Below are 26469 nucleotides of genomic sequence, written 5' to 3' on the forward strand. Positions count from 1 at the left end.
GGGGGAAAGCAATCCAGAAGAAGCAACACAAGGAAGCAGATACGGATTTCGTCAAAGGGAGCATATTGCCCTTTCTTGTCCATCTTTGGAATGGGTACCCAGAGACTCCCCCTCCCCCATGGTCCTAGCCTTCCTGAGGGATCATTAGAAAGGAGTTGCTAACATGGTCAAAATTTAGACAGGACAAAGGCACCACAGTGGCTCACACCTGTAATCCTAGCTATTCAGGAGACTGAGATCTGAGGATCCTGGTTCAAAGCCAGCCAGGGTAGAAACATCTTGAGACTCTTTTCTCAATCACAAAAAAAGCCAGAAGTGGAGCTTTGGCTCAAGTAGTAGAGCACTAGCCTTGAGCAAAAGAAGCTCAAGGAGAGGGCCCAGGCCCTGAGTTCAAGCCCTAGGACCGGCACATGTTCACGCGTGTGCACACGTGCGTGCACACACGTACACACACACACACACACACACACACACTATTAACTGAAGACTTTCAACTACCAGTGATGCAGAATCTGTAGCAAGCATAATAAGGAATTAATTGATTTGGCAAAGTATCAGGATTTAAAGCAACTATGATGATTCAACGTTATAGACTGCTGTTCCAGTGTAAGTGGAAAGGGAATCTATTGTTCTGTCTAGCTGTCTGTCTTCTGCAGATTGAACCAAGGGCTCACCTGTGCTAGGCTAAACTACTAAATTCTATCTACTCTCGCACTTTCACATTTTTTATTTAACTTTGTAAGTGGTTATTCCAGGATTTTTGTTTTGTTTCATTTTGAGACAGCATCGCACAATGTAGCCCAGATTGGCCTTGAACTTAGGATCCTTCAGTTTCATTCTCCCCAGTGCTGAGATTTTAAGCTCAGCTATGATGTCTAGATGTTAATTAGCAGGAACATAGTTTTTGAAGCATGTATGCCACAATTTAGTAAAGGAAAGGAAGCTTTAGTTTAACATGTACAGGTAAGTGTTGGATATTTCTAACTAGCCAGATATTTGCTATTGTATACTTTTTCATGTTTGCTTCTGGTCTTAGGGCTTTAACTCAGGGCCTGGGACCTGTCCCTGGGCGTTTTTGCTCAATCACTTGAGCCACAGCTCCACTTCCAGCTTCTTTGCGGGGAGGGGATCCAGCTTTTTGCTAGTTAATTGGTGATAAGAGTCTCATGGACTTTCCTGCCTGAGCTTTCTTCAAACCAGGATCCTCCGATCTCAGCCTCCTGACTTGCTAGGATTACAGGCATGGTCCACTGCACCTGGCTTTGCTATTATATACTTACTTTAAAGAAAAAAAAAATATTTGGGCCCAAAGGCCAACAATAATTTAATGTATAAATGTAATATATAATATATGGATAGCTAGAAATATACTCTTTTTCTTGCCAGTACTTAAACCCAGGAACTTGTGCTCTTTGTTGCTTTTTCGCTCAAGCTGGAGCTCTACCATTGGAGCCTCAACTCTATTTCTAGCTTTTTGCTGGTTAATACGAGAAGAGAGTCTCATGGACTTTTTTGCCCAGACTGACTTCAAACCATGATCTTCTCAAGCAGGTAGGATTATAGGCATGAGTCACCTGCACCCAATGTAGATCTTTAACGCGTATAATATGTTCAAAGTTGCTCAATCATTTGGCAAGAGTTTCAGGATAAAACTTGAAGTCTTCAAACACAAAGCAGTAGACATTTTAGAAGGTAATCATGAACTATCAGGAAGAACTTCGACACTAGTCGAGCCAGTGGCTCACACCTGTCATCTTCCTAGCGACTCAGAAGGCTGAGGTCTGAGGATCACATTTCAAAACCAGCTCAGGCATGAGACTCTTTTTTATCTCCAAGTAACCCACAAATAGCTCTGTGGCTCAAGTGGTAGAGCACTACCCTTGAGCAAAAAAGCTCAGGGATAGTATCCACGCCTGAGTTCAAATCCAAGAGCAGCGCGCGCGCACACACACACACACACACACACACACACACATACATACATACAAAGTCCTCTGTACAATCCTATAAATGAGGGAAGATCAGTTTCTTGACTAGTATTATGTTTCTTCCAAAACCTTTTCTCAATATAATCTACAGATCCCTTTGGATAGTTTTTAAATGGAATCAAGCACTTGCAAAAATACTTTGAGTATTATTTGTCATGTTATAAAATTAATACACTTACAAATGTATTCTAATATGGTAAGGGAGGAGTCAAAGTGCATTCCAGTGTATTTTTTGATAGTTTTCTTATTAAACTCATACCATCCCAAGAGGCTTTGCTGCCACTTGAATTTAGTCAACTGGGATCATAAATACATGAACACTTCAAAGTAAACCACCTAAAGCTAGCAACAGCTACATGCACTTTATACATCTCCACTTCTGAGAAAAACAAAACGGTTCATTCCCAGTTGCTTTGGTGTTCCTGGGAGATTAAAATTGCAATACAACTCCACTGCATGTGTGAGGCAGGGCCTGATAGCATTAAGTTAATGATAACAACTGTCTGAATCTTGGAGTACATTGTAGCAATTACTAATGAGTTAGGCACCAGTGACTCACCCCTGTAATCCTAGCTACTCAAGAGGCAGGAATCTAAGGAAGATGGTTCAAAGCCAGGCAAGGCAGGAAAGTTCATGTGACTATTTCCAATTAACCAACAAAAAATCTGGAAGGAGAGCTGTGGCTCAAGTGATAGAGTGCTAACCTTGAGAAAAAACACTAAGGAACAGTGCTTAAGCCCTGAGTTCAAGCTCTAGTATCAGCAAACACACACGAACGCGCACACACACACGCACATGCACATACACACACACACATATTCTGTTACTAATGAAATTAGTTTAAATTTATAAGCAAAAACCTAGAGATCTCCCTCTGTGGTGCTTAGCAGTCACCAAGAGATAAAACAATTATAACTGATAACTAGATTTTTTCATGAGGTTAAATGTATTCTTTCAGGTAACTTATAATTTGTATATAAATATAACACACACATTTTAATTCTAATGCTGCTTGTAATACTTCCACTAATAACGATTTTCCACCTATTTTAATTCTAAGATAGGAAAATACATTGATAATATATCAAATACAGAAAAAGTAAAATGTTCATTTTGTCCTACCAAAAAGTAGAGTACTTTCTATGGTTTTATAACTGTTGTTAACATATAAGTATAATTTACATTTTAAAACACTATGATTTTTCTCTTTCCTGTTCTAGAGTTCTTTAAGTGTCTGTTAAAAGCTCTTCTATTAGAAATACACAATTACACTAAGTCCAAGGAAGATCCAAGAGTCATGCAAATTTCTCCATAAAATTCTGTATGCATATCTAGCTATTCCCTATTTTGAGGCATTTTATTATCCATTAAATTTAATGCCTGTCCAAATAGTCACAATGTCCAATGGAAGCAATAAAATATCAACACAAAAGTAAAACCTGCTTATAGTTTTGTTGTTAGATGCCTGTGTTAAAATTACATTTTACAAAATTAAACGGAAACTTTAAATAAAGGCTGATCTCTTTTTCCATGACCGAATTTAAAGAGGTAGCCAGGTAGGTACTGAAAGCTGCCCCCTGGTGGTGAGGAGATTCTGAAGTTTCAGCAACTACCTACAGAGCGGCGATTCTCAAAGCGGGGTAGAGAGCTTACTTTGTCCCCTCAGTGGACATTTATTACTATCTTTAGACATTTTTGCCTGGCATTCTTTGGGGATACTGGCATCTAGTGGGTGGAGGCCAAGGATGCTGAACAGCCCCCACGAAGAATGATTAAACACCAATGTCAATAAATAGTTCTAAAGTTGAATGGTCTTGTCATGGAATAACAGACTGGATGGTGGGAAACAACGGGGACTCAAGCCAAAGAGCCTGTGAATGGATGCTCGCTGACGGCGCAGTCACATGACTGCGCCACATGACGTCTGTGAATGGATGCTCGCTGAGGGTGCAGTCACATGACGGCTGTTTAGCAGAAGCAACTGCAAAGGCACAGGAATATGTTGCGGCAAAGGGAGAATTAAATAGTTTGGGCAATTTCCCCTGATTTCTAATATACCTATTTCCAAAAGATAATGTGCTAGAGGTGGGGGTCAGCCATGTCTTCTCAAGTATCACATGTATGTCTTTAACTGAAGACCAATATAACACTTAAAGATCTACTTTCTATAGCAGGGCTAGCTTATCTTTAGCTTTTGGGCTCAAGGTTAGTGCTCTACCACTTGACTTACAGTTCTACTTCTGGGTTTTTTGGTGGTTCATTGGAGATAAGAGTCTCATGGACTTTCTTTTCCAGGCTGGCTTCAAACTGTGATCCTCAGATCTCAGCCTCCTGAGGAAGCTAGGATTACAGGTATGAGCTGGACTGCTAGGTCATCTTTTGCGATTTGATTCAACCAAAGACCTACCAATCACTGGTATTTTGAACAGTTTATTCCTCTCCCAACGTTGACCCATTGGATGTGTTCATTGAACACACCTAGACTGGATTGTCAAGTGTCTTCTTCACCTTTTAAAATGCCAATGCAAATGAGCATCACCACGTAGTACCGAAATGGTTAAACTAAAGGAGAGCACACACTCAGGTGCCAGGAGGGATGAGGAAACACAGAATCACGAATACATTGCTGGTGGGAATGGACAATATTTCAGCCACTGCTGAACAGTTTGAGCAATTCAATACAAAATAAAATAAAATGCAGCAACTCAAATAAGGAATGATAATGGCCACACAAACTCTAGCACACAAATGCTCTTATCAATTCTATTTGTAACCTCCTCAAACCAGAAGCCACCTATCATTCAAAAAAGCAAATAGCCAAACTGTGGTACAGCTGTATCATGGAATGATACAACAGCAAAAGAAAGGTAAATAGCCATTGATAGGTGCAACTAGTCGAATGAATCTTCAGAAAATTATGTTGAATGAAATAAATGTCAATCTCAAAAAAGACTAATCACCCAGCCCCTGGATTACAGCTCACACCTGTAATCCTAAACTACTCACGAGGCTGAGATCTGAGGATCACGGTTTGAAGCCAGCTGGGAAAAGAAAGTCCATGAGACTCTTATTTCCAATAACCACCCCCAAAACAGAGTGAAGCTGTGGCTCAAAGTGGCAGAGTGCTAATCTTGAGCACATATGCTCAGGGAGGGTGCCCAAGCCCAGAGTTCAAGTACCATGACTGACCAAAGGAAAAAAAAAGGCTATACACTATTTAAATACATTTATACAATATTCTTGAAATAACAAAATTATACAAATTGATCGTGTGGTAGCTTGTGGTAGTAAAGAGCCTGCCTAAAATGTGCAAGGCTATGGTTTCAGTCCTCAGCTCCAAATATCTACACACAAACATAATTATATATACACATGTGTCAATCCTCAACTCCCAATATGTATACACACATATCAGTCTCCAGTTCCATATCTATCTATCTATCTATCTATCTGTCTGTCTGTCTGTCTGTCTGTCTGTCTGTCTGTCTGTCTATTTATGCATGTACCCACAACCACATATACACACACACACATAGAAGCATACACACATGCATACACATACTATATATATGGATGAATGAACAGAAGTGGCAAAAAGATGACTGGATTCCTGAGATTAGGGCTTTTTTTTTTTTTTGGGGGGGGGGGGGTCCGGTCATGGGGCCTGAACTCTGGGCCTGGGCACTGTCCCTCAGCTCTTCAGCTCAAGGCTAGTGCTCTACCACTTGAGCCACAGTGCCACTTCCAGCTTTTTTCTTTTTGCTTATGTGGTGCTGAGGAATCGAACCCAGGGCCTCGAGCATGCAAGGCAAGCGCTCTACCACTGAGCCACCTTCCCAGCCCGATTCCTGAGATTAGGGAAGGGGTGCAAAGAGAGCTGAAGGTGCGAGGCTCCTTCCCCTGTATTTATCTTTTTATTCAAGTCCCTAACCATGTATAATTAGTTCAAAATTTAAAAATTAAAAATGTCTGTAGCAACAGGACCCTGAGAAATAACATTATCGAAACAGTTCTCTATGCAATGGTGAGGTGACCAGAATTATATTCTTAGAATCCTCTAAAAAACATTCTTTTCCATTTCTAGCTTTTGTATTCACTACTCTGCTTGCCTTTTATTTGATTTTTCAGTTTAAAGGTTATAAATACATAAATGTGCATGAATGTGGTATCATTTGATTATAGTTTTAAATATGAAGTATGTCATAGTGTAAAAGTACCTAATTGTTGAAAGATCACGCTGTGAGTAATAAAGCTCTTTGTCTCAGACCTTTCTGTTGGCAGAACTCTCATATCTTCTGCCAATATCCAAGGAGCAGTGGCAAGACAAATTGTTAGAGTGAACATGTTGTAAAGTGTCAGATCCTCACAATTCTTGACAAGTACCACTCTACAAGTTATTTAACACACACCTGTAGAGGCGAGATGACAATCACACATGATTTAGGTGGATCACTCATAAAATATGTATCATATTTCTTTTTTCTTTTTTTCTTTTTTGTCCATCACAGGGATTAAACTCAGGGCCTGGGTGCTGTCCCTGAGCTCTTTCACACAAGGCTAGCACTCTACCGCTTTGAGCTTCAGTTTTCTGGTGGTTCATTTGGAGATAAGAGTCTCACGGGCTTTCCTGCCTGGGCTGGCTTTGAACCACGACCCTCAGATCTCGGCCTATTGAGTAGCAGGGATGACAGGCGTGTCATATTTCTAAACACGATTTTCCTTATTGATAGGATAAGCATACATCGAAAATTTAGACCCATGCCATTGTTCTCTAGTTGATCTTAACCAAACATTATATCCCTAGTCTTTAAAAGGCAGATTATAGAACTACCCCATTGTGCACTAATATTAAAATCAGTCTCATAAATGTTACACTCTTATTTGGTATCCAAGTTGAGATATTTTTTCTTAATGTTTTAGTATTTTTGTAAAGATGATAATCAAAGGCTAGAACTCATGAAGAGACCATTCTATTTCATTAAGAAGAGAAGCGAAGCTGAGCGCCAGTGGCTCAAGCCTGTAATCCTAGCTACTGAGGAGGCTGAGGTCTGAGGATCACAGTTCAAAGCCAGCCCAGGCAGAAAAGTCCGTGAGACTCTTATCTCCAATAAACTACTAGAAAACCGGACGTGGCCAGACGTGGCACTGTGGTTCAAGCAGTAGAGCACTCCCCTTGAGCTGAAGAGCACAGGGACAGTGCCCAAGCCCAGAGTTCAAGCCCCACGACTGGTGGGGGGTGGGGGAGAAGAAGAGAAAGTGAAGCCCAGGCCAGTGGTGCACGTCTGTAATCCTAGCTACTCAGGAGGATGACAATTCGGAGCCAGCCTAGGCATAAAAGTCTGTGAGACTCCTAACTCCCATAAACTACTCAGAAAATGCTGGAAGTGGTGCTATGGCTCAAATGGTAGAGTATTAGCCTTGAGCATAGCACAAAGAAGCCCACAGACAGTACCCAAACCCTGAGTTCAAGCCCCAGGACTGGCAAAAAAAAAAATGAAGAATAAGAGGAATGGGCAAAAAACAGCCTAGAAAAGTAGCATCTTACATGAACATTTGCTATGAACCAGCTCAACTTCTATTCACGCCAGATCTTTGCAGTTAGCTATATTACTATGAAACTTAACCTGTACACAGTCACCAAGATATACTACCCTGGTAAATCATTATAAAAACCAGCTAAATGTGTACCAAGAACCATTCTCAATAGCAGGCAGTGCACCAGATGCAAATGACCCTATACTGCATGCAAACATGCCCCACATTCCTCAGAAAATTAGTTCAAAGCTCTAGATACTTGCCTCCAAGCCCTGCTGGACAATGCACCCAACAGGTAGGTTCTGGGGGACGCTATCATACATGCTGCTGGACCATTTTACTTATCAAAATTAGAAACCCTATTCACCCTGGAACCCAACAATTCTTCTAGGGTTGTCGAAGACATATCCAGGTGGAGCTCAGTCATGAGCATGAGGTGTCTTGTGCACATTATTATAAAGGCAAAAAACGGGACCCCACCCATGTGAACGGTAGGGGTCAACTCCATTGTGGCGCATTGTCACAATGGAAATGCTCATGGCTGTTTTTTAAAAAAGGAATGTTCTGGTACAGTTATGGAAAGATCTCTAGGATATATGGTAAATTTGGAAAAAATTCAGAGTACAAAACAATGTATATCGAAGGTTCCTATTTGTGTAAAATGAGGGAAATATATTTTATTGCCTTCACCAATCCCAAAAAGATACTGTAGAAATGGCTATCACTATAGGAACAGGATACTCTATCTCATAACTGCCGGAAGCTTAGGAGTGGCAATAGTTATGAACCAACTGGGGATTCACAAGATAGTCTAAAGAAGTTTTTCTTCAGGATAATTGTATTTCAATTAGCATCAGGCTGTAATCCATAAGACTTTTGAACCTGCAAAAAGCCAGAAGTGGAGATGTGGCTCAAGTGGTAGTGCTAGCCTTGAGCAAAAAAACTAAGGGATAGCATCTGGGCCCTGAGTTCAAGCCCCAGTACTGAAGCATGTGTATGTGTGTATGCGCACGTACACACACACACACACACACACACACACACACACACACATACATGCACACACACGCATGCGCACCCACACATGCACACACAAACAATGTAAGAATCAGACACAAAATACAAATACTTGGAGTTGATTGTTTCAAACAGTATTGAAAGGCCCCCTGGGATGACATTGAGACAATCCCCAATTACTTTCATACTGCTTCTTTAAATGGTCCAAAGCTAATAAGCAATTTACCTGACTGAGAGCCAGTGGGCCTGGTAGTGCTTTGAAGGGGCCACTCCCTTCCTATGTTTTCTGCATTTAGTCAGAGGATTCTTAACCAAGCCAACAACAAAGGGATTCTTACCCCTTCAAAGCCCTCATTAGAAAACAAGAGCAAATGGTAGATTTTTCTTTCTTTCTTTCTTTCTTTCTTTCTTTCTTTCTTTTTGCAGAGGAACTGCAAACATATATTCCCGTGGGCTTTTGTCTGATTGCATTTGTTAATATGAAATGCCAAACCATGTGCACCAGAAACCGTTCAAGGCCTTTTGGTAGCAAATTATACTTGTAAATTTGATGTAAGTTGATCACCAGAAGAACTCTCCCTCTTTGAAGATTAGAATTCATAAATGTATGAAAGAATTAAATGGTTCTTTCCCTTAGTGATAGTAAGTATTAAATGGCAGGAAAAAATGTGTTTGAAATCAACTGAGGAAACAATTCATTTGGAAAAGTATTCAATGAACATGTTAAATGGGAAAAATCTGGGAAGTCACTTGGTCCTGGATGAAAAAAAGCAAGGGCAAACTGAAAGATGTCAGGATGAGACAGGTTTCTTCTACCTCCGCGTTGTACTTGTTATTCAACTACAGCAGTGCTGGGCAGAGCCGCCAGTCCATTCCCACAAGACAAAGAAAGGATTGCTCAGCTCACTCCAGGCCACAGAAAACTGGATGGCCTGGTGGAGCTTTCAAGGGGGCAGTGGCTCTGTTCGAGGAGAGATGAATGCCTTTGAAGATGTGCCTCAGATTGTTTTGTTAATACAGAAAATCCTCTCTCTTTATCGGGCAGAAGTCTCATCTCAAAAGGAGAAGGCAAGTCAATTAGGATTAGTTCGGTTCCTCACAGGTCAGAACTCAATATACAATAAGACGAATAATAGGACCCTGAGATAAACAAGAATGTGAAATTGCTCATCCTTAAGGATGATGTAACGAATGCTGACATAATTTCCAAGCAGAAAAGCAAAACTAGGTCAAAGCGCGTTAGCCTAACATAATAAGCATTTCTTGCTTCCAGATTTTTACCATGTAGGCTATGTCTGCAGGCATTAATGTCTTCTGTTATCAATGTTCGGGCTGTCACAAACAATTCCTGTCTTCTCACTCTTTGTTAGTTAAACCAAAACAATGTAGTTTATATGGGAACTATTCAATTCTGACAGCTGAAATGCTGGGAAGGGGAGAAATAGTCACAAAGTGTCTGCCAAACACTGAGAAACATGAAGCAATAAATATTCATTATTTCATAGTCTACTATCATGTTTAATAGTCTACTATCATCTACTTAGAAAGTCACGTCCCTCTCAATTAATTATTGTGATTTTTTTCATTTTTCACTCAGAGCCATACAAAAAGCAGTATAAAAACATCAATTTCCTCGAAAATTTAAGCATTGACCTAGGCAAAGAATCTCAACTGAATCACTCATCAAATAGCCAGCTTTCCTCTTCTACTTTCCCTCATCACACACCGACTATAAGAACTCAGACGTTTTACTTCCTTCCATATCCTGCCTTATGGTCCCAAAGCACAGATGATTCATTTGTGAAAAATGATTCATTTCACTCCCTAACCTTTTCCTTTCTTTTTTTGTGTGCAGATACTGGGGTTTAAACACAGAGTATGAGCATCATACCTTAGGATTTGCTTGTGCTCTACCACTTCAGCCACAGCTCTACTTCTGGCTTTTTGGTGGCAAATTGGACCTAAGAAGTCTTGTAAACTTTCTTGCCCAGGCTGGCTTCAAACTTTGATCCTTAGATCTCAGTTGCCTGAGTAGCTAGGATCACAGGCATGAGTCCCAGAAATAAACACAAGTCTCAGTTTTACTATCAGACATCTTCATACTGGTCTAAAAGTTGGGCATAGAACAGATACACAAAAGGAAGACAAAATCCAAATAAAAGACTATTTAGTGCATTTCCAGAGTATCTCCTAAAGGTAATGCAGTCTCTCCTGCTTGGACTTCTTACGTCATCGATACATTCCAATTGTCTTCAAATCTATTAGCCCATTAAATTGTAGCACATAATATCCAAATTATGCCTTAAGAGAAGGCATGTGATACAGGCATAATTAAAATGTAATGAGGATTCTCTAAGATGTGAGTTGTAGATACAAACTGATTGGTGACTTGCTCCCAGATGGAGGGTGAAGTGTTTCTTGTGCTAAAATTGAAACCTACAAGTCAGGTATGATGGTGCATGCCTAGAGCTGAGGGCTAACCTGGACTACATAGCAAGACTGGGTCCAAAAAACCCTTCTTCAACCACGAATAATAACATTTTAACCAGTATTTTTTTTTGAGACAAGGTTTCCCTAAGTTGCGCAGGCTAGCTCTGAGCTCTGGATTCTCATGCCTCTGCCTCCTGTGTGATTAGATTACAGGTGAGGGCTAGAGTTACAGGCATGTGCAACCATGCCCAACTTATCTAGCAATTTTTTTCTGAATTCCTAATATATTTCTTCTAGAAGACTCTATTCTGTACAGATCTATAAATTTTATTATTTGGTGGTTCTTTCTACCTTTATATTGCTTTACCTGGTCATTTGCCTAGCTATTCCTAACTCAGCACGGCATTCAATGAATTCCACTTGTCCACAAACAATTCCCTTACTCATAACTGCAGAAAATCACCTCAAAAATACGTACAGCTGAAGCAACACTCTGTGACAGGTAATATAGTTTAGCATGGATACTCTGAAAATGTATTCATCTGCTGTCTCCATGAACCATTGAGTGTCTCTAAGATTTCTATTTCACCATTTTCACCATACTACACAGCTGGTCACGCCTAGAAGCAGTGAAAATGCTTGGTCTAGCATATGTGTTGAATTTCCCTGTGTTAAACGTGCATGCCATCTGCGTGGAATGGATGGATGACTCTGGTCTTCCAGAAACAACCTCACAGTTGCTCAATGACCTCAGGCATGCCACTCACCTGACAAAATAAAGCAACTGTACATGGGCCTAGGCCCAAAACATCAAGCTGGACCCCAAGGGCACAAGCAGCAGAGTCTATCATGGCTTAGGCTTTGAGCTGAAGGAAGGCAGGTCTCATTCAGAAGCATTTCTCCAGCCCCCATCAAGCTACCAGCCATGTTCTGGGTCTGATCTTGGCCCACGACACAACTGAATAGTTAAGCAATTCCAACTCCTTTTATTTTTTTTCTCTAGTTCTGATGAATTAGTCTGTTTTTTTTTTGACCTTTCTAATGCCCTTTCTTTCTCATAGCCCCTTGAACCTTAGAGAGTATTTTTCCATTTCTCCTTCCTACTAAAATGTACTGCGCATGTCTTCTATCCAGCATTTAATAAACTTTATTGTGTCCCAGGCCCTGTGCTTGGGTCTGGGGATTCAAAGATAATTAAGATGAAAGTACCTCAGTCTCATGATAGGCAGACCAATGATTAGAAATACATATAATACCATCTCGGGTGCTCACGTGGGTAAGAGAATACTACAGCTATTGCCTTCCATCTATTCTAATCTAAAGAGATAGTGCTCAGTAGACAGACAGTGTCCAAGCATCCCCCCATCTTTCCCTCTCACTGGGTCCTGGTGTTCTCTGGCTGCCACTCACAAAGACCCCAGTGAATGCAGATGTTCAAGCACGTTACTGACAAAGAATAAATGAAGAGAGGTCTGAACCACAGGCAGACATACCAGCAAGTCCTGCCTGACAAAGGTAATGACCTGGTGCCCAAATACTGCCCCTAGACCCCGGCAGTAGTAGTGTCTTTGGGAGCTTCAGGCTCTACCGTTTGAATTTCCTTCAGAAGCTATCAAAAGTACCAAGCACAGAGAGAGACAGAGAAAAGTGAAAACTAGTGTCAACTTTTCCCATTCAAATATTGCCCAAACTGATCTGGTACCAGAAGTATGATGACTCTTTGTCCTTTTCTATTTCTGCATTGTATAGCCCAGCAGTGTCACTAGAGCTTTGAGTTTGAGCTTCCACTAATTAGATTGACTGTTTTTCTGAAGTAGTATTCTAGAACTGTCCTGTCCCAACAGTGGCATTATTTCTCAATGGAAAACGTTATGATTTGAAACAACAAGCTCTCAGAACACAAAAGGCTGCTCAACGGGTACTAACTGGCAGTTAGATATGAGTTGGAAGTTCTAGTGATTGTGTAGTGCATATCACACAATGCTCTCTTGTAGAAAGGATTTTTGAATGCTTTTGTTATAAATACATGATACTTGTTAGAGGAAATACATGTGTTAAACTTGATTATGCAAAGTATCCATATATCAAAATATCACATGGTATCCTATTAATATTGTACAACTTTTCCTATCTGTTTAAAATAAATGGAAACTTGAAAGGATTTAAATTGTTTATTTTTAAATTGAGTAAATAAAAATTTGAGCATGTTATATAAAAGACAGAACAGCATAAAGTATTCATGGATTGGAAATATGAATTCTTTTTCTCTATTGAGAAAAATACATTAAGCTACCATTTAATAATGATGATCAATTCATCTTAAGTAGGAAAGCTTATAACTCTACAAATGGATATCTGGATAAAAACAATTAAGTTTCAACAATTACACATTATCTTGTACGTCCTCCAGGTTCAGTATAGTTTTGGGTATCATCACTTTTCAAATGGATTCCTAACCTGAACAAGCATCCATCTCTCCTGTAATAACTAACCCTCATTGTACTATCAGCTAATAAAAACTGACCCAGATTAAAGTTCTTTGAGAGGAGGGAACATACCAAAATCATGTCTGGGCATTCAAAAAGTCTCTTGACATATAATAATCACTTATTGTATAGCTTTATTGAGTGAACTAGTAAATATTTGAATGCTTCAGGAACCTAGTATATATGATGGATGGTATAAGAAATAGAAAGCTTGGGTATTGTACTCATCAGAAACAGTTGACTATGAAAACTATAAGATCTACTTAGAAACAAACAATAGATATTAAAGTTTTTCCTGTGTGGCCTTTTTAATTAGAACCTCTCTTTTAAAGCACAAAGGAGATCATTTTTGAGGGGTTGGGGGCTTGGGGTGGAAAGTTCCCTGTAAGCACTCTGTATATGTGCCCTAATTTTTTGGAGCTCCTTAACATTTCTTGGGCAAGCCATTATCTATCCTAACTTTTGTATGTCATTAAATACTTTCCTCTGAGGGAAAAGAAGTTTTTGTGAATCCAGACGGGTGCCTAATATTACCCTTTTGTTTAAAGAAACCTCCAGAAATACGCCAGTTCATAAAACTAGGTAAATATGCTTCTAAATCCCTAAAGATGAATTTGGTGTAAAATAAAAGTTGACAATAAGCCAGAATCTTCTGTTCCGTATCTAAATAGAGCTTAGATTCCTGTTTGACCTGGCTTGATTGCCCAGGTTTCAACCACAGTGTATTTATGGTCTCTTCTTTGAATGAACTCAATTTTCATAGCAGTTTTGGTCACAAGATTAAAGAATTGCTAACTAATTGTTCTGAATAAGCATAGTAATTCTCTCTGGCCCCTGCAGCGGTCTATTGCCCAGACTTCCATCATGGGAACTTCAAGTCTGACCCCTACAGGTGGATAAGTGCAATGCATACCTACAAGCAGATCCTAGTACTACTTTTAAAATCACACCAAGTTCTAAAAATAAAAACGCTCCTATTAAGCACAGCAGGGATGTTGATGATACCGAATGATATGCTGGACACCCTTAGCATTTTATAAGAGAGTTGCAACCACTTGACTTAAAAGAATTTAAATTACATCTGCAAAATACTCTGATGTGGTCAGCTATTAATTCATTTTGCTTATCTAGAAGGATGGACCCAAATGATATAGATCAATGAGGGTCTTCGAATTGTGTAGGTTAAAGATATCCTGATTGAGTCGCATCTTTTCCTAACCAAACAGATTATTCTTTGTCCAGTGACCAAATCCCTCCCTTTCACCAAAGCACAGCCCAGGTTGCCATAGCTACCTTGGATGTCTATTTACCACACAAGGGATCAAAGCCAGAAGACATCCATATACACACTTAGACTTAAAACTTGCTGGAATGTCTGTGGATAACATGCAACTGCCAATTAACGGATTTGCTTGCAGCCTATGCGGTCTACAACCAGGCAAATGTAGGAACAAGAGTCACAGGGGAACGGCAAGAAAAAGCCAACTCAAAAATGTACTTCAGAACAACAAGGACCTTGAAAGTAACAGCAAGTCCTACAATGATAATATTTCCTGAAAGAGATAGCAGGCAAGAAATTAACATTTTCACATGTGTTGAAGACCTTGAGCTCACTAAGCCATGTGCAAAAACTTAAAACATCTGTTGAAAGGGAACATTTTTTTTTCAGATGCATATTTAAAATTCCGGTTACACTATCTTCCTATTAGATGTCCTAAAAGCTGCGTGATCTCACTGTGGAAACAAATGAGAACAGGACTTTCACATGAAGGAAGCCATACCACACAGTGGGACAGCACATGCTGGGTACAAAATGGGAAGGAAAGGGATGCTAAAAGGAGCGGTTGCTTTCCTCCTTTGAGAACCTTTGAGAACCTCAACTTGCACAGGTAGTCTTTCTGGGTGGGTGAATACCATATTCATTCCCAGACTTGTCTGTAACTTTCCTGTCTCTTTAGACTTAACTTTCCTTTGCCTTCGCCTTACCATTTGTTCAATGGGGATGAAATTGCCCCTCATTCTCTCCGCTGGATGTGGCAGAGAATAAATAGATTATGTTTGCAAAGGACTTTCTAATCCTTGGAGAAAAGATTACTATGAAGACTTTCATTATTAAACCAGATGTCCTTGGGCATGTTAATTCCAATCAAAAGAATGCAAAACGGGCCAATCAAGCTGAGTCACCGCATCCTCTAGCCGCTGCCCTCTAGCCTTGCAAGAATGTCCCCGCTCTGTGGCTAAAAGTGAACTAGAGCCCCCATGTCTTCCCTATGACTATTTTTGAAAGTTGTCAGAATGTTAAAAACACAAAATATGTCTGGTAGGCCATTTTGTCTGGAGAATACCTTTTTCTAGCTTAAGAATGAAGTATTTGTTTTTTGCCCACAGAAGGACAATGAGTAGCTTGCTCTTGGGGGAGGATATTTGCAGTTGTGGGAATGGCACAGGCAAACCTGTTGTTTTTGGCTGGGCTTGTAGAACAGGTGGCCATGCCTTTCCTTTTGCCTAGGAACACATCACATTCCTTGAGGAAGGTTCGGGAAAGTTTCTCATTTATAATCAGGGTGCAGAGAAAGGTTGGCATACATTTTAACAAATTACTTCCTGATAAAGGCAAGTCAAGTTTACATTTTCTTTTTTACCCTAATGCCGCCGTGTGGCCTTACCCTCAAAGAATTCTGTCTTCCCTCATTCCTTTGCTGCCGACCTAGAATGCCTGACCCTCTCAAAAACTTACAGCCAGCCAAGCAGCCTTCTGATTCTGTTGGCAATTTCTGGCCCCGCAGTTTCTGGCTAGTGGGTGGCAGGAGTCTGTGCGGGTTGCGTTGGTACAGCCCTAGGGATGGATCACTCACCAGGGAAAAGATTGAATTTCGTTGCTGAGTTGATGACACATGGGTCGGGTTTGATAGTTAACCCTGCAGAGCCACTGGGAGCTGTGGGGCTGAGGTGACACATTGGCTGATGGGTGCTACTCGCCCTGCCTGGATGTAGCAGTCAGGTTTCCTCAACGGGAAACTAGAACAAAGCTGGGGGGGGGGGGGTTCACCCATGCAATAATAGAACCATCTCTTCTCCCCTCCATCATCTTGGACTGTCTGGGCTGCTTTGATGAACAATGGACCTTTCTCCTTCTCTTCTGTCCCATCCTCCCCTCTGCCCTCTTCTCAAGTAAGTACCCAGCAGGCCCCAAAGAAAGTTTGCTATGTCCCTATACATGTGGAACTCAGAAGTTGTTCACTTCTGAAATCAGGAGCTCCTACATGTGGACTTTGTGCCCTTAAAACTTCAATCCTGGCTGGTTTCCAACTTCACATGAAGCTATGCATGGGAAAGAGCATTGCACAGTCAGGAAGGCATTCCGAGGGCATCACACATAGGGAGAGCCACTGTCCCAGAGGAACTGTGTGGGAAGGAGGATTCTGGAAATTGAGCCACTGAGAGAGGACAGGTGGCTCCACAAGTATCGGATGACTTCTTTGTTCCGGCTTCAGAGTTTTATCAAAAATCCAAAAATATTACTGCCTCTCTCTCTCTCTCTCTCTCTCTCTCTCGTCCATTCTACTGACCTTCTTGCTCCTCTTTCTCACCCCATCTGATTGCAGGACATTGAAAGAAGGTGGCTGGACTGTAGGAGTGTGAAATATAAAAGCAGCTTCCACCCCACACAGCGTCTTGGAAGATGAAGGCAATTTACTGAGAGCTCAGGGCACGACATAGGCTTTTTGGCACTCCTGAAACTTGCTTAGGAGTGTTTGAAGGAACCAGAGGGCTGAGGGTCTTTGCGCCTGACCAGTCAGGTGGGGGCTCTGCTTCACCTCCTAAAGCCACTGGAAAGCAACAGAAAAGTCCGAAACCCTTAGCCTCGGCTGTTCAACGAAGGGCTCACTTCCCCCAAGTGAGCACACCCATGGAGCATACCTTGCCCACTTAGAAGAAAAAAGCAAGAGCCTTTTCTGTGGTAAAGCAGATGCTAACTTTCCATCCCTAGTCCCCACAGCACGCTCTTCCCCAACAACTGGCCCTTTCTCCCAGTCCACTCTTCCTTGGCCCAGTACTGATACTGATATTTAAATATTGACATCATGTTCTTCCATAACTTTGATTGAGTTGTAAATTACACCCTTTCTTGGTTTCCTAATCCACCTTTTCCTGTTCTTTTCTCCCTTAATGGCAAAGCTATAAACCCCTGCTGAGCTGATAAGGAATTTTATTATCATGCCCTAGAGCCACGGAAGAAGCTGCTGGCTTAGAATTCTTTTTCAAAGACTCATTTCAGTAATCCCCAAACCCTTCTTCCGCTCATTACTTCAAGGCTGTCTTCTTACATCCAGAAGCAATAGCTTCCAAACTGTTAAGACAAAACAAAACAAAAATAAAATCTGCCTTTTGGGGGGAATGGCTGTTCTACTGGACTTGGTCCGGTAACTCCTCCTCTGATACTAAGTCCTTAGAAAGGAAAGCCCAACTGAGAGAGGCCATCCTCTTGCCCCATTCTTTTTTTAAGATACGCGTAGCGTTTGTCTTTATTCCACCCTAAAGCATAGAGGCTAAAGAACAGGAGATACATTCCACACAATACATTCCGGAGGCTGAAAACTGAGATGGATTTACATATTCTTCAAACCGCTTTCCAGCCCTAGAGCGACTGCTTGCCATCACCACCCACCATGAAGAAGCAAAAAGAGAGGGTGGGGTGGTGAGGACTAATAGCGTTGGGGAGCTAAGGGAATTTGGTCCCTGTGTCGCCTTAGGAAAACGCTGCCCCTCTCTCTGCTCAGGGGATCCAGGCAGGTACCTGCGTGTGCGCACACTCCCAGACTCCAGGAGTAACAACAGGTCTCGGGGATCCCACGCTGAACCCACCCTCGGGGCTCCGCACAGCCGCCAGGCTTACCTGACTCATGTTTAGAATTCCATGACCCATTCGGCAGGGAGTGAGCTGCATCAATGCGCCCGCCGGAGTCTTCCGAGGGGAGAGACACCAAAGCCAACAGAAGCCCGCGAGACAAAAGCAAGCGGCGGAATCCACAGGCAGCCAAGAGCACGTTTTCTCGTCCTCTTTTTCTTTGATCTGTTGCTACACGCACTCTGCCCCGAGACAATGTCAAGTTTCTCAACCTTTCCTTTCCCAGCCTATGAAAAGTCGGGTGCAGGGAAGCCAGGACAGCCTGGGCTCTTATTTCAAATCAGTTCTCAGGGACGTCGTAGGCGGCGGGCTCCAGCCATGGAGGAATCTGGCCAATCAGGAGCAGGGGGTGGTCCTGGGAGCCAGAGACCCTGCCTCCTCCCGGATTAGGACAGCTATCTGGAGTCAAATGACTGGAAGCAGCTGGAAACAGTGCCCTGAGCTCCCAAAGTAAAAGGATGAGTTCTATTCTTATCTTGCAGCACTGTCTGCTCTGAGCTCAAGGAGCCTAGCTTGGGGCCTACATCCTTGCATTTTGAAGAGCTTCGTAAAAGCATCCAAGTGCTTGGAAGGTGTTTGAATTCTTTCAGCCAGGAAAGTTCAACGCTTAAGACATAAGGAAAATTTTTTTTAAGAGTATCTTCCATTAGATACCAACTTTCACAGCTGGGGAAGAAGTCAAATTCTTTAACAGAAACAAGCACTCAAGAAGGCTGTTACACAATTCATCTTCTCATAAACTGTATATCCAGTTTAGAAAACAAAGCAAATTTTAATGGGCTATGTACACACAAATATTTTGAAGTGAAGCAAGTGAACAAGAATCTCATCACTGAGGACCCAAGATAGAAATTCTGATTTAAGAAAAAATTCTCCTAAGAACAACAAACACTGATTTTTGTGAAGGAAAAAAAAAAAGTTAAACATAAGGGCATCCACTCTTCAGTATGAGTTGCCTTACCTACGAGTGATTTGCTTAGCTTAATCACTAACTTGGGCAAGCTAGACATCATCTGAGCAGGATGACAGGTCAACTAGCTGGCTTCTTGGAAACCTCAACCCAGACTCAAGAAGAATTTCCAAAGTCTTCTTTCTTAACTCTACAGAAAGACTAACTCTTTTCAACTCTTAGATGATATGATTTTGATATAAATCTACCTCTTGGATTTCCAGAAAGTACAAGCTAAGCAAAGATAGCTTCACGTAAAACCAATAATATATATATACATCTATCTATCTATCTATCTATCTATCTATCTATCTATCTATCTATCTATCTATCTATCTATCTATCTTCCTAAAGAAATGACAACAATTTTGGAAGGATAATCTAATGAATACTTTTAATTTTTGTAGTATTAGAAGAAAAGAAACAATTTAGCAAGCTGCTGGTCAGTAGCTTCTGAGTATTGTCTCCATGAACCAGTATTGCATGAGCAATACTGATACTAGTTCAATGAAAATCTGGCCACCCTAACCATATCCACATTTGAAGGTCCGCGATCCCATTCCAGTTCCTCATCTGAGCAGTCTCTGGGCCGCCATAGTGAAATAAGTTGGCCTAAGTCCAATTCTTGGACTTTCTTCAGAAGACATAGCCTACATCAGATTTTCTGAACCATGGCACTACTGGCATTTGGGGACAGATGTTTCCCTATGGTGGGGCTGCTCCCTGCAGTGGACTCTGCCAAAGAGATGCCCATGAGCATGTCCCTGTTTGTGATGATTACTTATGTCTCCAGACAGTCTAAATGTAGCAAAACCATGCTTTGAGAGATTCTCAAACATGAATAGGCAGTGATATTTCTGGAAAGATGGTTTAAAATGTGAATCCTCACTCCCTTTCTTGAAGGATTTCTGACTACGTAGGTTTGTCAGAGAACCTGGGAGTCTCTAGGGCCTTCGTGGCCTCTTGTCCAAAGACTGATTCACTGAAAGAGCACACCTCTCCCTGCCATAGACGTGCCTCAGCCCCAAACCCAGGAAGCAACCCACGACCATTGTCAATTAAGTGCTGCTGGAGCGAAAACCACTGCATAGCTGTTTAGTGAACAGGAGCTTCTCACAATGGACAGCTGTCAAAGGTAAGTAGGAGCTAGGATTTCCTCTTTCAAGGCTGTGCTCATTTGAAATTTCTGCCATTTTTCTTCTTGACTGACTCATGCTCTCACCATCCTATAATCTCAAATGTCAACATTCTTTGTCCACCTCCCCCCCAAAGAACCTCTTTCCTCCATATACATACATATATTTTTTTCTTCTAAATTAGTTTATGCAAATCCAGTGCTGGGCAGGTGAATGTTTAACAACCAGCCCTCAAAAAACTACAAATAAAGGCGGGTACTAGTGGCTCACACCTGTAATCCTACTCAGGAGTCTGACATCAGAGGATTGAAGTTCAAAGCCAGCCCAGGTAGCAAAGTTGATGAGACTCTTATCACCAATTCATCACAAAAAAAAGCCAGAGGTGGTACTGTGGCTCAAGTGGTAGAGTGCTAGCCCTGAGCCAAAGGAGGACAGGGTTCTGTCCGTGAGGCTGAGTAAAAGCCTCAAAATAAATACATAAAAATAAAAATAAACACCAATAAACAAGTTGATGAATACCAAAATTTGTATGTTCTTTGAGGATTTCTATGATATAAATATTCTCTCCTCTCCTGCAGTAAAGGAAGAGGTACATTTGGACTTAGAAAGGCTGCCTGCCTCAGTCAGGAGCCGAAAGCACCCGGTCAGCTCCCCATGGCAGTTTTGCTTTCTCTGCTGCTTCATTTCCATGCCTTATTGAAAACTCATATTCCTCCTCCTAAACTAGAAAGGTCTCCAGGACAAGAATAGTCTCTCATTCACCTTTGTCATCCCAGCTACCTTCACCACATCTGCCATGTACTGATATTTGTGGAATGAAAACAAAATGTAATGTACAGCCTCCCCCAAGACATACAGAGCAATCCAACCTCTGCCACTGCCTCACGAAAGCAGGGAACATCATCTTCTAGAAGACAAATGCCGGGAAGTTCTCTTTTTCTCCAAATTTAGTATCTGTGCTATACTTCTGCCAATAGGCATAATGCTTTCTCCTATATCAACACTCCCACATAAAAGCTACATCCAGGTCAGAGTGAACCACAAGAGATCAGCCACTAAGACAGCCTCAACTTCATGGACGGCTTTGTGAGACAGCGTATTTTTATTTGAGATTATCCCATACCCTTACATCTATATACTTAGACACTTTCCCAGCTATAAAGCTGGGTCTCCAGGAGGAGTACATATGATACTGCTAGGTACATACAAAAGTGTTGTTGTAGGAAGTTTAGTGTTGGTTGGCACTTGGCTGCTTAAGGGAGCTGCCTGTTCTCAACCTTTTATGAGGGTGCACTTGCACCTTGCTTCAATAAAGCTTGATCTGTTAAAACTAAAAAAGAAAATTGCTGGGCACCAAGGCCTCACTTCTGTAACCCTAGCTACAGGAGGGTTACAGAAGGCTAACATTCAGGAGGCTAACATCTGAGGATCATGGTTAGAAGCCAGGCTGAGCAGGAATTTCATGAGACTCTTATCTCCAATGAGGCATTTAAAAAAAAGCTGGAAGAGGAGCTGGGGCTCAAGTGGTACAGCACTAGCTGTGAGCCCCAAAATACTGGGACAGCACCCAGTTCCTGAGTTCAAGCCCCAGGACCTGCACAAAAAATACAGTGATGGTTGATGCTTACTGCCACCATTTCTTATTATGCATCATGTATTATGCATCAGGACAAGGGTGGTTATGATGGTATTATTAAAAAACAATCATTATGTGTTGCCTTCTAGGAGCCAAAGACAAAGTAAATAGTTATTGAAAGTCTTATCATTATAAATGGCTGTGCTAGGAATTAAACCTAAATGTATCAGATTAGAATTTCTCTGCTTTGTGAATCCTGTGGTCTGAATTCCTATGATGAAATTCAAACCAGCAAGGTGATGATAGTTAAAGGGAAGTCTTTAGGAGGTGATGAGGTTATGTGGACAGAGCCCTAAGCAATGGGATCAGCACCCTTATAAAAGAAGCCTGAAAAGTGGGGTGCTGGTGGCTCACGCCTGTAGTCCTAGCTACTCAGGAGGCTGAGATCTAAGGATGGTGGTTCAAAGACAGCTTGGGCAGGAAAGTTCATGAGACTCTTGTCTCCAATGTACCACCAAAATGCTGGAAGTAGAGCTGTGGCTCAAGTGGTATAGTGCTGGTGTTAAGCACAAAAGCTCAGGGACAATGCCCAGTCCCTGAGTCCAAGCCTCAGAACTGATACACACACAAAGAGTCCTGTAGGAATCTGGTTTCCCTTGCTATCATGCTAAGGACATGGCAACAGGTAGCATGTGCATGAAATAGAGAAGTGAGAGCCATATACTGGCTGTAGAAAGCCAGACACTGAGCCTCTTACTTCCCAGTCTATTTATTGTATTCTGTTATAGTAGCCTGGACTAGGACAATGCTATAAAATAACCTGTCTCCAGAAATGATTAAACAACAATGAGAAAAAAAACTATAAAAATCAATGTTCTGTTTAAAACTTTCAAATTAAGTAAGTGGCCTTTTATGTCCTGGAGCTTGAACTCGGTGCCTGGGTGCTGTCCCTGAGCTTCTTTTGCTCAAGGCTAGCACTCTACCATTTGAGCCACAGCTCCACTTCTGGCCTTTTTGATGAATGATTAGAGATACAAGTCTCACAGACTTTTCTGCCCAGGCTGGCTTTGATGCACACTCCTCAGATCTCAGCCTCCTGAGTAGCTAGGATTACAGTGTGAGTGAGCCACCACCAGCTCCTGGTGGTAAGTGGGCTTTTTGAGTTGTCCTTGACTGAAGATTTGTTCTACCTAATGGAAACAGCGTAAGCAAATAACGTGAAGCAAGTAGAGAAACTTGATTCACCAAAGAAAGGGGTGCTCTGTTCCCACTCTGATTAACAACGTTTACAAATGTTAGCTGAAGTCTTGGTAGCTCTTCCTTTAAAAAGCAGCCTACATGGTAATCCTTTGTAGCTTTGTGTGCATTTGATTATAAACAGACCTCTGCAGCAAACCTAACATTGTTTCCTAGGTAAGTAATCCCACAGACAAGCGCTCCTAAAACATTGATGGGCATTGGTGTGCACCTGTGGAGGACAACGAACCGAACCGTGAAGCTACCGCCTCTCTCGGTGATTTATTAGGTGGGAGACTATGGAATGAGAGTTTAAGTAAAAAAAATATTTGAATATCAGTAACTTCATGTAACATATTGTAATGTATGTCAGGAAACATCATCGGTAAATAAGAGTCAAACTTCATGCCTGTAATCTTAGCTACTCAAGAGGCTGAGATCTGAGGATCATAGTTCAAAGCCAGCCCAGGCAGGAAAGTGTCCAATGAACCACCAGAAAACCGGAAATGGTGCTGTAGCTCAAAGTGGTAGGGTGCTAGCCTTAAGCAAAAGCAGCTCAGGGACAGTGCCCATGCCCCAGGTCCAAGTTCAAGCCCCATGATTCACACACACACACACCACACACACACACACACACACACACACACACACACACACACACACACAGCAAAACAAGAAAAGGAAAAGAAAGAAAGAAAAGAACCAAACTGATGTTTCTTAGAAACTGTGCCCAGGACAAGGTCAAAGTCTTTGGGTTCCATGAAAAAAGTATACCTATTTCCCTAGAAGTTTCAGAAATCTGGTTTTTCATCCTTATGGGAGTAGAAGAGAACTGAGGGAACACTATGTCCAAAGTGATTAGTGAAAGTAATTTAAATTGAACCTTCTGCTTCATTTTTAGGACAATAGTATCCCACTTTCCAAGATTAATTCTAAATTTGAGTCATGTATTTTTTTTACTATAAATTTGTGGAGAGAAACAGTAAACCTCCACTAGTAAAAAATCTATAAGTAACACACATTTGTTGATAGATTTATTATGCATATCTTAGTTGCAATGTTGGCAGGTAAAAGCCATAAAATTTTGAGATTCAATGATTTTGAACTGACAATCGTATACCGTGTCATAACTCAATTAAATGTCAGGACAGAATGCAATTATTTTACCTTATTCACCAAACTTGTACATTTCATGTATTCATTCTTTGGAAACCACTGAAAGATGTATTTTAGCAAAATGATGAAGCTAAACCAGTACAGATAAGCCAGAGAGACTGAGAAAATACAGAAACCAATATTTTAAAAAGTAAGCAAAGTTCTTGGATCACCTCAGAAAGTTATCACTCTACATTGAAGCAGTCACACAGACTCTTAGAAGTACGTCTTTGGAAAGAAGTTACTGATTTTATTACATTCGAACATAAACAGGTGCACATAAATATAAGCAAAATATGAAGTTATTAAGAACTTCAAGAAAAACAAATCACTGGAACAAAATGAAATCATAGTTATAGAAGACTTTTTTTTCCCCCTATCCTGGGGCTTGAACTCAGGGCCTGGGCACTGTCCCTGAGCTTCTTTTGCTCAAGGTTAGCACTCTACCACTTGAGACACAGTGCCACTTCTAGCTTTTTTTTTTTGTGGTTAATTGCAGATAAAATTCTCATGGAATTTCCTGCCCCAGGTGGCCTGAAACCCTGATCTTCAGATCTCAGCTTCGTGAGTAGCTACAATTACAGTCCTGAGCTACTGGCGCCCAGCCAGAGAACACTTTAAGTTGTCAATGAACTCGGATATAAAGCAGGGACTACTGGTAATGAATCTGGTGCCTGTCTTTCCCATCTTTTCTTTTATTTGCTCAGTCTGTGGGGCAGAGTGTGATTGTGTAGCTCCGGCTAGCCTGGAACTCCCTATGTAACCTGGGCTGGCTTTGATCTCACTATCGTCCTGCTTTAAACTCCTGAGCGCTGGGAAAACAGGTGATTTCCCCCATCCATACTTTTCCCCGTTTCTTGACAATAGACTCTCCATTTATTTGGTAGTGGAAAAGTGTCCAGTTGAAGAACACTTCCTTCCCTCCTTTGCAAGTATGGATGATCATGTGAAACTATTATAGCCTATGAAATGGTAATAGAGGTAGCTATGTAGGGCATTGAGGGTAGTCCTTAAAGGGAAGTTTTGTCTGCCCTTTGCCCTCAGCAAATTTCCCCTGCCCCCCAAAAATTAGTTGCAGGTCCTGAGGGACTGGTACTATTCTGTAATCATAAAGAGCAGGATAACAGGAAAGCTAGAAAGATCCTGGATTCCTGATGATATCTTGGAGCATTCAGATTCTGGGAGGGAAAAAATGAATTGCTACAATGTCTTTGAGCCAATGCTTTGGTAAAACAGTTCTAGATAGAATTATATTAGGAAAAGAGCGGGGTGGGGATGAGGAGTGTAGTGTAAGAGGGTAATTCCTTTTGTGCACATGTGGCTGGGGACCAAATCCAGGAAAGGATAATACTGTTTTGATCATACCCACAATGTTTAAAGAAAATGTATAAAATTCATAAGGCAAGGAAAAGCAGTAAAAGCATCTTATGAGGAATATGGAAGTACATACCAAAGGAAATATTTTCCAGTTTAAAACGATTGCCCCTAGGGTGGAGCAGGAAGGGTTAGGGATTGCTGGTTTTCATTATAAGTCTTTAATATATTAGTACTTGAACATGTATTTCGCTGATACAAATTAAAATTAATGAAAATAAACACAAAGACACTGGCTGATTAGTAGATTAATTTCTTGTCCTTAAGTTCACTTCCTGTGAACTAGCAGTATTTTATGATTATCTGACCCATAGTGGACCAAAGAGTCATAGGAGAGCTTTACAGAAATTGCATGCCTGGTAGCCTATTCTGAACTCTTACGTGTAATGTCACCAGGTCACGCACATATGAAATGACTGGCATTTCCTGTTTCCCCCACCATGGCTTTAATTTGCTGAAGGTTTATGACTGATTTGCCATGTTTAGCCAGAATACACATACTAGCCCTGATCCTAAATGTTTTAGACAAACCTTCTTTAGATCTTCAGGAATGAAGATTCTACAACCCAGATGCCTTAATAATTCATTAGCGTAACCAAAACCTTCTTTTTCATCTCATTCTTAATTGGCGTCATTCTGGATTCAAATCCTTTTGTGTAGGTTTAAGTGTGGCTAGGG

The 26469-nt window shown here is 41.3% G+C and overlaps 1 protein-coding gene across 3 annotated transcripts in view; it reads right to left on the reverse strand.

Annotated features, from left to right (window-relative positions):
- Mid1 (midline 1) overlaps positions 1–18639 on the reverse strand; it is a 136237-nt gene extending 117598 nt beyond the window's left edge. For 2 of the 3 annotated variants that reach the window (XM_042680528.1, XM_042680525.1), the window contains exon 1: positions 18354–18639. The gene's annotated coding sequence lies outside the window, so the exon portion shown is untranslated. The remainder of the gene's footprint in view (positions 1–18353) is intronic. The other variant, XM_042680527.1, reaches the window with a different exon arrangement.
- Between the last annotated feature and the right edge of the window lie 7830 nt (positions 18640–26469).

The sequence above is a fragment of the Dipodomys spectabilis genome, unplaced genomic scaffold, assembly GCF_019054845.1.
Source record: "Dipodomys spectabilis isolate Male_0828 unplaced genomic scaffold, ASM1905484v1 ptg000061l, whole genome shotgun sequence".
In the NCBI taxonomy this organism is placed as follows: domain Eukaryota; kingdom Metazoa; phylum Chordata; class Mammalia; order Rodentia; family Heteromyidae; genus Dipodomys; species Dipodomys spectabilis.